The sequence below is a fragment of the Malus sylvestris genome, chromosome 12 (genome assembly GCF_916048215.2).
Source record: "Malus sylvestris chromosome 12, drMalSylv7.2, whole genome shotgun sequence".
In the NCBI taxonomy this organism is placed as follows: domain Eukaryota; kingdom Viridiplantae; phylum Streptophyta; class Magnoliopsida; order Rosales; family Rosaceae; genus Malus; species Malus sylvestris.
In genome coordinates this window covers 9673450-9686241 of record NC_062271.1, presented here as the reverse complement: position 1 = coordinate 9686241, position 12792 = coordinate 9673450, and the positions used below count along the sequence as shown (strand labels likewise).

The 12792-nt window shown below is 37.9% G+C and overlaps 1 long non-coding RNA gene across 1 annotated transcript; it reads left to right on the top strand.

Moving 5' to 3' along the window:
- The first annotated feature begins 10949 nt into the window (after positions 1-10949).
- On the top strand, positions 10950-12584 carry LOC126593350 (uncharacterized). Its single transcript, XR_007612919.1, has 5 exons — positions 10950-11022; positions 11326-11486; positions 11807-11914; positions 11998-12113; positions 12434-12584. It is a non-coding gene; the product is annotated as an uncharacterized LOC126593350 (long non-coding RNA).
- The last annotated feature ends 208 nt before the right edge of the window (positions 12585-12792 follow it).

Genomic DNA, 12792 nt, shown 5'->3' with positions numbered 1-12792 from the left:
GGGGGATAGTTGGATTACCCCGATTTATAGATTCCTTGCTCATGGCACCCTCCCAGATGATAAAGTCCAAGCTAAGTAGATTCAATACAAGGCTACCTGTTACTTGATCATTAATGACCAACTCTACAATCAGGGTTTTAACCTACCATACCTAAGATGCCTTACGCCCGTAGAGGCGAAAATTGTCCTTCGGGAAATATATGAAGGAGTCTGCGAAGATCATGCTGGATCTCGATCCCTAGCACATAAGGCTTTTCACCGAGGATATTACTGGCCAACACTCCACCAAGATGCCATCAGAATATCCCGCTAATGTGATAAGTGTCAACGCTACGCAACTATTCCTCACTCCCATCCCAAGCCGCTCACTTCTATAATCAGCCCTTGGCTTTTCGCCCAATGGGGACTTGATTTGATCGGCCCAATGCCTGCAGGGAAGGGCAAGGTTCACTATGCAATCGTTGCAGTTGACTACTTCACAAAGTGGGCCGAAGTAGAACCCTTGGCAACCATTACTGAGGCAAAAATAGAAGACTTCGTATGGAAGAACATCCTTTGGAGATTCGGCATTCCCAATGCGATAGTCACTGACAACGGGCGACAGTTTGACAACAATAAGTTCAGGATGTTATGCTCTAAGTTCAACATCAACTTATGTTTTGCCTCCCCAGCTCATCCCTAGTTTAATGGACAAGTCGAAGCCATCAACAAAATAATCAAGCGAACTTTGAAAACTAGCTAGGACAAGGCTAAAGGTTGTTGGCCAGAATTTGTACCCCAAGTTCTTTGGTCATATCGCACTTCGTATCGGACATCAACAGGAGAAACCCCATTGTCACTTGCCTTTGGTATAGAGGCAGTTGTCCCAATTGAGCTTGAGCAAGCAACGTTCCGAATTCAGAACTACGTGCAAAGCGAAAATGACAAACAACTTACCCTCAACTTAGATCTAGTCGAAGAACACAGAAACCAGGGTCACTTGAGGAATGTCGCCTACAAGCAGCGCATCTCCAACTACTATGACTCAAGGGTCAAACCTGGTTCTTTCAATGAAGGGGACTGGGTATTGAAGAAAAGATTACTCTGCAATAAAGTCCCGAGTGAAGGAACACTTAGTCCAAACTGGGATGGACCGTTTGAAGTTGTTGGCATCAGTCGTCCTGGCTTTTACAAGCTTAGAAGCTCCGATGGCAAGACCCTTGGCCATCTATGGAACGCTGATCACTTGACGTACTATTACAAGTAAACTCACATTGTACAAGTGTTAAGCTTCAGCTGTTCGACATCCTATGTAACGAAGACTATTTAGCATGAATTCAATAAAGAGGTGATTTAGACAACTCGGTCCTAATCCTCTTACATTCTTAGCAATGAAACACTCGGGTTCAAAGCTTCAACATGAATGCTTCCAACATGAAACAAAGTCTAAGTATATGTCAACTAGACTATACAAATAAACGAACAGCTTCACAGTATATTCGTTCAATCATACATTCCAACACATTCATACATAAGCCAATTGTGCTTCGAAAGGGTTTAACATACTTTGTGTCATTCGACACTTGTTACAATGTGCCTCGACACCTTGCCCATATTCTCACCAACCAGGTGATGAAATGTGAAGTAGGAACTCATCTTCATGCCACCAACCAGGTGATGAAATGTACAACCCGTACTCTCTTTCATGCCACCAACCAGGTGATGACTTGTACAACTCGTACTCTAGTATCATTTGGCAACTTGCCATTATGCCACCAACTAGGTGAAGAAGAAACTCATCTTCGTGTCACTAACCAGGTGATGAAATGTGATGAAAGGTGATGAAGGAACTCACCTTCGTACCACCAACCAAGTGATGAAAGCAACTCACAATTCATTCCACATACCAGAAGACGAGTGGTATAACTTGTACATGTGAACTCCTAGCATTCACAAATAATAAAAAACCCTCAAGCTTGACAACTCAACTAGGGGAGCACTTATGCCCAACAAGAGTTATAGTCACCAACAAAGTCTTATTGCAAGCCAACAACAACTTCAGTGTATGGCATACGAAGATCAAGCTATTCAGCCCTCTTACATTTGCTTCAGACATTTCTCCTCTGTAACAATGCAAACTCTACAACTTGTAGAAAGCTTCACACACTCTTGATCAAGACAGTGTAAAGCAAAACCAATTTATGGTGCCAACAAGAGCTTCATCAATGGAGGGCAACCACAATTCTCAAAAGCTTCACACACTCTTGATCAAGACAGTGTGAAGCAAAACCAATTTATGGTGCCAACAAAAGCTTGATCAATGGAGGGCAACCACAATTCTCAAAAGCTTCACACACTCTTGAGAGACAGTGTGAAGCAAAACCAATTTATGGTGCCAACAAAAGCTTGATCAATGGAGGGCAACCACAATTCTCAAAAGCTTCACACACTCTTGATCAAGACAGTGTGAAGCAAAACCAATTTATGGTATTCTCAAAAGCTTCACACACTCTTAATCAAGACAGTGTGAAGCAAAACCAATTTATGGTGCCAACAAAAGCTTCATCAAAGGAGTTCAACCACAATTCTCAAAAGCTTCACACACTCTTAATCAAGACAGTGTGAAGCAAAGTCAATTTATGGTGCCAACAAAAGCTTCATCAATGAAGGGCAACTACAACTCGTAGAAAGCTTCACACACTCTTGATGAAGACTGTTCAAAGCAAATTCAATTTATATGGTTCATCCAAACCTTCGACTACTACAAGATGTGACTTGCATCACAATCTTTTGCTCAACAGTGTGGAAGAAAAATTTGTATATGTTGTCTCTCCCACATTTTCAAATTTCTAGTTTCCCAAAAATAAAAAAAATAAAAAAAAATAAAAAAAAGGAAATTGGGAAATTCAACAAATTTCTAGTTTTCCCAAAAAAATAAAAATAAAAAATTGGGGAATTCAACAAAAGCTTCATCAATGGAGGACAACTACAAATTCTCAAAAGCTTCAAACTATATTGATCAAGATAGTGTGAAGCAAAATCAATTTATGGTACCCTACAAAAGCTTCAATACAAGAGCTTCACCTACAAAGCTTCAACTCCAAAGCTTCACCTACAATGCTTCAACCCAAAACCATCACCCACAAAAGCTTCACCTATAAAAGCTTCACCAACAAAAGTTTCACCCACAAAAGCTTCATCCACAAAAGCTTCACCCACCACAAAAGCTTCATCCACAAAAGCTTCAGCCACCACAAAAGCTTCACCCACAAAAGCTTCACCCACCACAAAAGCTTCATCAACAAAAGCTTCACCAACAAAAGCTTCACCCACCACAAAGCTTCACCAATAAAAGCTTCACCCATAAAAGCTTCACCCACCACAAAAGCACAAAAGCTTCACCCACCACAAAAGCTTCACTTACAAAAGCTTCACCTACAAAGCTTCACATACAAAAGCTTCACACTATCTTGATCAAGATATTGTGAAGCAAAATCAATTTACGGTACCCAACAAAGCTTCAACCTCAAAGCTTCACCTACAAAGCTTCAACACCAAAGCTTCACCTACAAAGCTTTAAAATATATATATATATATATATATATATATATATATTCGGAAATTCGAAAATTCAAAATTTCGAAAATTTGAAGAAAAAAAAATTCGAAAAAAAATTTTGAAAAAAAAAAAATTTTGCCTAGGCCTCATCTTCTTTGGGCCTAACAACTTTCATAATAAATATATATGAAGGAGGAGTTTTGGGCTACCACTTAGAAGAAAATGCCTCATCCGTCAACTCCCTCGACCGGAGACTTGGGGGACTCCTACCATATACTATTGCTCCTTGATACTCAGAAGTCTCACAACCACTCAGTGACTTGGATTTTTCAAGTCTCCAACCAAGAAGTTTTCCTCACTCGGGAAATTAAGGGAGCACTACCTTAACATACATGCTTCACTCACAAAGCTTCAACATACAAGCTTCAACAAAAGAAAAAAATTCAAAGAACTTAGTGAAGAAGGCCTTGGTGTATTTAACACAATACGTTGAAATGAAGCAAAACTTGTTTATTGATATCTCCGATAAGTTACAAATATGTACTTATACATGAATCAAAGAGGAGAAGTCTCAGCAGTCGACAGAGCCCCAGAAAGAGGAGGCACCGAAGGGTGATTATTCATGTTTGAGACTTATCACTTCAGCCGCCAATGATTCAACTTGGTGGGTTCAAGCAAATAGGCCTTGGGCCATATTAGACATAAAACATGCACACTGAACACTGAGAGCCAGAGAATCCTTAACAGCCAACTCATCAGATCGTTTGGAAAGTAGTCTGTTATCTTTAGGAGTGAGAAGGTTCCTGGCCACCACCGTAACGGTCATATCATTCTTCATCACAGAGTCCCCAACGGTAAGATCACCAGTAGGGGATAAGAAGGATGGGCGCCACATGTTGTCTTGAGAAGGCATGGCTGCCTCTTCACCAAAGTTCAAGTCAAAACGACGGTCGGATGGGCTAGACATTCTCAGAAATGATGAAGGAGAAATGAGGTGCAATAAATCTCTGAAGTACAAACATAAGGGGAAAATTCTTGCAGGCAATAACTCTTTGAACGTACTTCTTGCACACAATTGGTGCCCCTATAAAAGAAAGGGCAACAGGGCTGTTGGTTCAAAAATCAAAGAGGCACCACTCTCCAGATTTCGAGAAGCAGATTTTCTTGAATAAAATATGTTGATAATCCCCACATGCAATATCAGTTCCTCGGGTACCACAGATAACTTTGCCAAAGATCTCTGAAAAAGTTTAGACACATAAATTTCGAAGGTCTAGCTACCCTACCATTACCCACAAGGGTAAAAAAACAACACCATTGCTTGATAACTGGAAAGCCCTTGTGTGTGTCAACCTCCGTGCTTCATGGCAAGGCAGACTGGCAAAAATGCCTAAGCTTTACTCACATCGAGAAAACACTCCCAACAGGATTACTTACTAAAAAATCGAAGAGGTACCGCTCCCCGAATCTCGAGAGCCAAACTCCCACCAGGATTGCTTTCTAAAAAATTGAAGAGGCACCGCTATCCGACTCTCGAGAGCCAGACTCCCAACAGGATTGTTTTCTCAAAAATCGAAGAGGCACCGCTCTCTGAATCTCAAGAGCCTGATTTCCAACAGGATTACTTTCTAAAAAATCGAAAAGGCACCGCTCTTTGAAACTCAAAAGCCAGACTCCCAATAGGATTGCTTTCTCAAAAATCGAAGAGGCACTTTTCTCCGAATCTCGAGAACTAGATCCCCGACAGGATTGCTTGTTGGATAAAGCTTATCTTCAATCTTCACACGCAACATCAATTTTCCAAATACTACAGACCACTTTTTCAAAATGCTCTGACAAGGTTAAAACACGTGAATCTTGCAGCTCCTACTATATTGCTATGACTGAGAAGGGTAAAGGAACAACGTTACTACTCGCTATTGGGACAATTCCTATATATGTCGACCTTCATCCTCCACAGCTAGGTATACCTGCAAATAAAAAAAAACGCTCAATTTTTATTCACATCCGAAAGGGCACTCCCAGCAGAGTCTCTCGAAATACTCAGCTTCTTCCCCTCCTTCCCCCCGATAATACTTATGCAAACAAGCCACACCAGAGTAAGAGTATCTCATATCATCAGGGTTAAAAGCAAGAATATCTCATATCATGCTTTTTCCCTGTCTTTTCCTTTGCCCTTGCTCTTACCTGCAGGACAAGAAGAAAAAACGCAATCAGTCGGAACCTAAAATCAAACTTCCGATCTGGAACTGATTGCCCATAATCTTTGCATGGTTGTTCGCCTAACATTACTCTCGAGTACTTATCCTTAACTGTTGTCAAGGTCACGAAGTCCTTCAGCAAATACCTCAGAACAGTTGATACGATATTGACGCTTTACATTGAAGCTGCCACGCATGGATGAGTCGCTGAGAAGTAGTGCTCTGAATGACCATTTAAATGCAAAGGTTGCATTCCACTCCTGCATCAGGGACAAATGTTGTAAGAGATTGAAGCAGAAGGATCAATGATGAGCTGGAACAGATCATTACAGCACGATGCCCTTCCTGCAGAACCACACAACCCAGACAGAGGAGTCTAAATCAAATCCAAACCCAGCATCGCTACCCTATCCGAAGAACTCGAGAAGCTTCAACAATCTTTCGCTAACACCATCACTAAAGAGCAAAGCTTCGCCATACCACACCCACTACTTTGTCGACAGCAAAGGTATCTCATATCATTAGGGTCGAATGTATTCTAGAATTGATGGACTTTTTTTTACCCTCAAATTCTTGAGTCGACCTTATACTCTGGATGAAACCAGAAAACCCTCCAACCCGGTTCAAGAATAAGCCTGTGGAAAATTACTTCTTCAAAAGTAAAAGTATCTCATATCATCTCTTCTCCATTTGCTTCTCCTTATCCTTGTTGTTGTTTACGACATAAGGAGAAGGAGAACAATCAACTGGAAGTCGAAGTCGAACCTCCGATCCAGGTTGCTTGCTTGGAAGTCTAATTGTTTACCTTGTCTGTTACCTCATTCGGCAAATCTCATAGCTCGGCGACTTGGGGGACTCCTACTATAGGGTTTGTATCGCACTTGACCAAGCCCTAAACTACATGTAAGCTTCAAGTGAATTGATACATTACCTTGTGCATCTTCATCGGTTAAAGATACCACCCCTGGATGAAGGAAAAGTACTTTCAGAGAAGATGTCATATCTACATATGAGACAAATAAGGCAAGTGAAAATGATACCACACTTCGGTACTTAGAAGTTTTGTGATTACTCAATGGCTTGGATCTTGTAAGTCCCCAACCGAGGAGCTTCCCTCACTCGAAAACTTAAGGGAGCACTATTTGAACCATACTTGACCAATCCCGAAACTACTGAGCACCGGTCAACGTTATACCGTCAAGGACCCAGAAGAGTTTCCCTCCAACCAGGAGACCAATCACAGCGCGACACGTGTCGACATCAGAAGCCAATCATAGCACGACACGTGTCAACATCAGAAGCCAATCATAACACGACACGTGTCAATGTCAGAATGAAACTAGAAACTCGCTTCTATAAATAAAGATCATTCTCTCACAATATTTCCTAATGTCATTTGTACTAAATCATTCACTAGTACTCACTAAAGGAGATCTTGAACCTATGTACTTGTGTAAACCCTTCACAATTAATGAGAACTCCTCTACTCCGTGGACGTAGCCAATCTAGATGAACCACGTACATCTTGTGTTTGCTTCTTTGTCCCTATTTTTATATTTGGAGTGTATTTGCACTGTTTTAAGCATTTTTTGGATAAAACGAGCGTGCGTTTGACACGCTTTGGAACTTAAGCAAAAAAATACATATAATATGAGACTAAGACATTAATAATGAGTTCTCTAGAGATCAAATGCTTATTTGGTGTCAAAAGTACTCTATTTTTGTATTTTGAGTGTATTAGCACTGTTGTAAGCATTCGTGGGATAAAACGATCGTGCGTTTGACACGCTTTGGAACTTATGCAAACAAACACATATAATATGAGACTAAGACATTAATAATGAGTTCTCGAAAGATCAAATGCTTTTTTGGTGTCAAAAGTACAATATTTTTGTATTTTGAGTGTATTTGCACTATTGGAAGCATTCGTGGGATAAAACGAACGTGTGTTTCACACGCTTTGGAACTTAGCAAACAAACACACATAAAACACTACAAAGACATTAATAATGAGTTCTCAAAGGATAACATGCTTATTTGGTGTCAAAAGTACACTATTTCTGTATTTGGAGTGTATTTGCACTGTTTTAAGAATTTTTGGATAAAACGAGCGTGCATTTCACTCGCTTTGGAACTTAAGCAAACAAGCACATATAATATAAGACTAAGACATTAATAATGAGTTCTCTAAAGATCAAATTCTTATTTGGTGTCAAAAGTATACTATTTTTATATTTGGAGTGTATTTGCGCAGTTTTAAGCATTCGTTTGATAAAACGAGCATGTGTTTGACACGCTTCGGAACTTAAGCAAATAAACAAATATAATATGCTACTATGACATTAATAATGATTCCTCAAGAGCTGAATTGCTTATTTGGTGTCAAAAGTACACTATTTTTATATTTTGAGTGTATTTGCACTGATTTAAGCATTTGTTGGATAAAACGAGCGTTCATTTGACACGATTTGCAGCTTAAGCAAACAAACACAAATATAACACTACTAAGACATTAATAATGAGTTCTCAAAAGATCAAATGCTTTTTTGGTGTCAAAAGTACACTATTTTTGTATATTGAGTGTATTTACACTATTTTAAGCATTCGTTGGTTAAAACAAGCGTGCGTTTGACACGCTTTGGAACTTAGGCAAAAAAGCATACATAAAACACTACTAGGACATTAATAATGAATTCTCAAAGGATTATTTTGTGTCAAAAGTACACTATTTTTGTATTTGGAGTGTATTTGCACTGTTCTAAGCATTTTTTGGATAAAACGAGCGTGCGTTTGACACGCTTCGGAACTTAAGCAAAAAAACACATATAATAGGAGACTTAGACATTAATAATGAGTTCTCTAAAGATCAAATTCTTATTTGGTGTCAAAAGTACACTTTTTTTGTATTTTGAGTATATTTGCACTATTGTAAGCATTCGTGGGATAAAACGATCGTGCTTTTGACACGCTTTGGAACTTAAGCAAACAAACACACATAAAACACTACTACGACATTACTAATGAGTTCTCAGAGGATCAAATGCTTATTTGGTGTCAAAAGTACACTATTTTTGTATTTGTAGTGTATTTGCACTGTTTTAAGCATTTTTGGGATAAAACGAGCGTGCATTTGACACGTTTTGGAACTTAAGCAAACAAACACATATAATATGAGACTAAGACATTAATAATGAGTTCTCTAAAGATGAAATGCTTATTTGGTGTTAAAAGTACGCTATTTTTGTATTTTGAGTGTATTTGCACTGTTGTAAGCATTCGTTGGATAAAATGATAGTGCGTTTGAGACGCTTTGGAAATTAAGCAAACAAACACACATAAAACACTACCAAGACATTAATAATGAGTTCTCAAATGATCAAATGATTATTTGGTGTCAATAGTACACTATTTCTGTATTTGGAGTGTATTTGCATTGTTTTAAGAATTTTTGGATAAAAAGAGCATGCGTTTTACTCGCTTTGGAACTTAAGCAAACAAACACATATAATATGAGACTAAGACATTAATAATGAGTTAACTAAAGATCAAATTCTTATTTGGTGTCAAAATAACACTATTTTTATATTTGGGGTGTATTTTGCACAATTTTAAGCATTAGTTGGATAAAACAAGCATGCGTTTGACATGCTTTGGAACTTAAGCAAACAATCACATATAATATGCTACTATGACATTAATAATGAGTTATCAAATGATCATATGCTTATTTGGTGTCAAAAGTACACTATTTTTGTATTTTGACTGTATTTGCACTTTTTTAAGCATTCGTGGGATAAAAAGAGCGTTCATTTGACACGCTTTCGAGCTTAAGCAAATAAACACATATAATATGCTACTAAGACATTAATAATGAGTTCTCAAAAGATCAAATGCTTATTAGTTGTAAAAAATCCACTATTTTTGTATTTTGAAATTATTTGCACAGTTTTAAGCATTCGTGGGATAAAATGAGCGTTCGTTTGACACACTTTGGAGCTTAAGAAAAAAAACACATATCATACGAGACTAAGACATTAATAATGAGTTCTCAAGAGATCAAATTCTTATTTGGTGTCAAAAGTACACTATTTTTATATTTGGAGTGTATTTGCGCAGTTTTAAGCCTTCGTTTGATAAAGCGAGCGTGCATTTAACACGCTTCGGAACTTAAGCAAACAAACAAATATAATATGCTACTATGACATTAATAATGATTCCTCAAGAGATGAATTGCTTATTTGGTGTCAAATGTACACTATTTTTATATTTTGAGTGTATTTGCACTGATTGAAGCATTTGTGGGATAAAACGAGCGTTCATTTGACATGCTTTGCAGCTTAAGCAAACAAACACATATATAATGCTCCTAAGACATTAATAATGAGTTCTCAAAAGATCAAATGCTTATTTGGTGTCAAAAGTACACTATTTTTGTATATTGAGTGTATTTGCAGTATTTTAAGCATTCGTTGGTTAAAACAAGCGTACGTTTGACACGCTTTGAAACTTAAGCAAACAAACATAGATAATACGCTACTATGACATTAATAATGAGTTCTCAAAAGATCAAATGCTTATTTGTGTCAAAAGTACACTATATTCGTATTTTGAGTGTGTTTGCACTGTTGTAAGCATTCGTGGGATAAAACGATCGTGCGTTTGACATACTTTGGAACTTAAGAAAAACAACACATATAAAACACTACTAAGACATTAATAATGGGTTCTCAGAAGATCAAATGCTTATTTAGTGTCAAAAGTACACTATTTTTGTATTTGGAGTGTATTTGCACTGTTTTAAGCATTTTTTGGATAAAACGAGCGTGCGTTGAACATGCTTCTGAACTTAAGCAAACAAACACATATAATATGAGACTAAGACATTAATAATGAGTTCTCTAAAGATCAAATGCTTGTTTTTTGGTGTCAAAAGTACACTATTTTAGTATTTTGAGTGTATTTGCATTGTTTTAAGCATGTGTGGGATAAAACGATCGTGCGATTGACACGCTTTGGAACTTAAGTGAACAAGCACATATAATACGCTACTAAGACCTTAATAATGTGTTCTCAAAAGATCAAATGCTTATTTGGTGTCAGAAGTACACTATTTTTGTTTTTTAAGTGTATTTGCACTATTTTAAGCATTCGTGGGATAAAACGAGTGTGTGTTTGACTCGCTTCGGAACTTAAGCAAGCAAACACATATGATGTGGAGACATCTAGCTCTGAAGACGTTTATGATGTGGCTGCTTCAATTGGATGAGAGCTGCCTCCAAGAATGGTACGTCTCACTGATCTTGCACAATTTATTGGAGCAAATAAGGGAAGGGGCAAAAGTCAAGAGTTTGTTTTTCATTCTTCACTTGTTCAGTTCATTCTTCGTCTCACTATTTATTTTTTTATTTTTTTATTTTTTGACTAACGATAGCCTAGTGGGTTAATTTGTTAGTTGTTAGGGGGAGGGAGATTGGTGGGGATCGAACCCTCACCAAGGTGCATAGGCATGATTGCTTTCTGCCATGTGGTAAAGCGCCATCTTCATGCTTCATCTCACTACGATTCATAGTATGTTTGTCTCTAGCAGCTGGCTTCTATATTTATTGGAGTTGCTTGGTCTGGGTGCCATCCATTTGTACTTCTCCAGATATGTACATGGTCAATCATCCGACAAATCAGCACTAGTTTGCCCAGCTTATTAAAGTTGTGAATTTAATCATCATATTTCTGTAGGATTTCTGAAGGTGCGTTCTATTTGTCACCTTATTTCCATATTTTGAAGTATGCTCTTCCCTTGGTTAATATTGATATGTATATGTAGATCATGTATGTGGTAGTTATTGTGGGGTTATGGATGCTCAATGATAATGTGAGAAAACAGGGTTAACCATTATACTTTGGTTATTGTTTAGGTTGTTTGGATGAATTAGGTTGCAGCTTTTTGCATCTGGAAAATTTGGATTTTAGTGAAAATTTACAAGTGCACCTAGCAGTACAAATTAAAATCGATTCATCTGTTCTTTTCATCTCATTTCTTCCTCTTATCATTTGTCACATTTCTTTGCTAGCACTTTATGTTGTGGTGGATTGTGCGTCTGCCACAAGTATGAAATGACAGGCAAAACCAAGAATTTCGAAAAGCAACATGCTTGATGTGGGGAAAATTTCTATTAGAGGTGCGTGTTCTTGTCTGAAACTATTAGAGGTTTTTGGTTTTTATGAAATTTATAATGTGATTCTTATCTCATACTATGTATAGTTTGGTATATGTTGGCTGACAGAAAAGTCGCAATATGTCCATATCTTCAGAGGCGGTTGCTTCTACACTACCACATACGGGGAATCAAAGATAAGCCTTCGTTCAACCTCAGAATGGTGAGTGTTTCAATTTTAGTTTGTATTTATGACACTGCATATGAATATAGTTGAATACTATAGTCTCACTGCTTTTGTCGAACAAGGGGAGTGAGTTGAGTTGTGATTTCTTCATTTCGTGCAATATAGAATTGATTAATCATATGAGGCCAAGAGTGCGTCGTGTAAATCTACAAAATAATGTATCAGGCGAATGAAATTATTGGAAGACTAAGCTGAAAAAGCGGTCTCACTTTGCGCGACACATTCTAATTTCATGCATGTCTAAGAATTTGAGAATTAAGCTGGTGCTTTTGCTAAAATCATTGCTGACTCTGCAGATGGGGTTTATGTCAAAGAAGTTGTAATGAGAATTACAACTATAATTACACTTCGGCGTAAAGGGAATGAAATTAAGGTGTTCAACCTACCCGGAATCCAAGTATCAAAAAACCTAAATGACGAAGAGAAGGCTCCCCATTTTCCAATTAGTCTGGGTGATAGGATGCCGTGTATTGTGACACATAAGGTTGGGAGTGCTGACTAGGACAAGAAAGAATTAGTTGGAATTGGTTGGCGGTTAAGGGTTGTTAGGGAGTGACTTAGGGAGGAAGCTGCTTAGTTACTATATAAAGGAGTATTGTAAAAGGGAAAGGGTTGTTGTAAAGATTGATATTGTAATGAAATGTACTAGTTACTG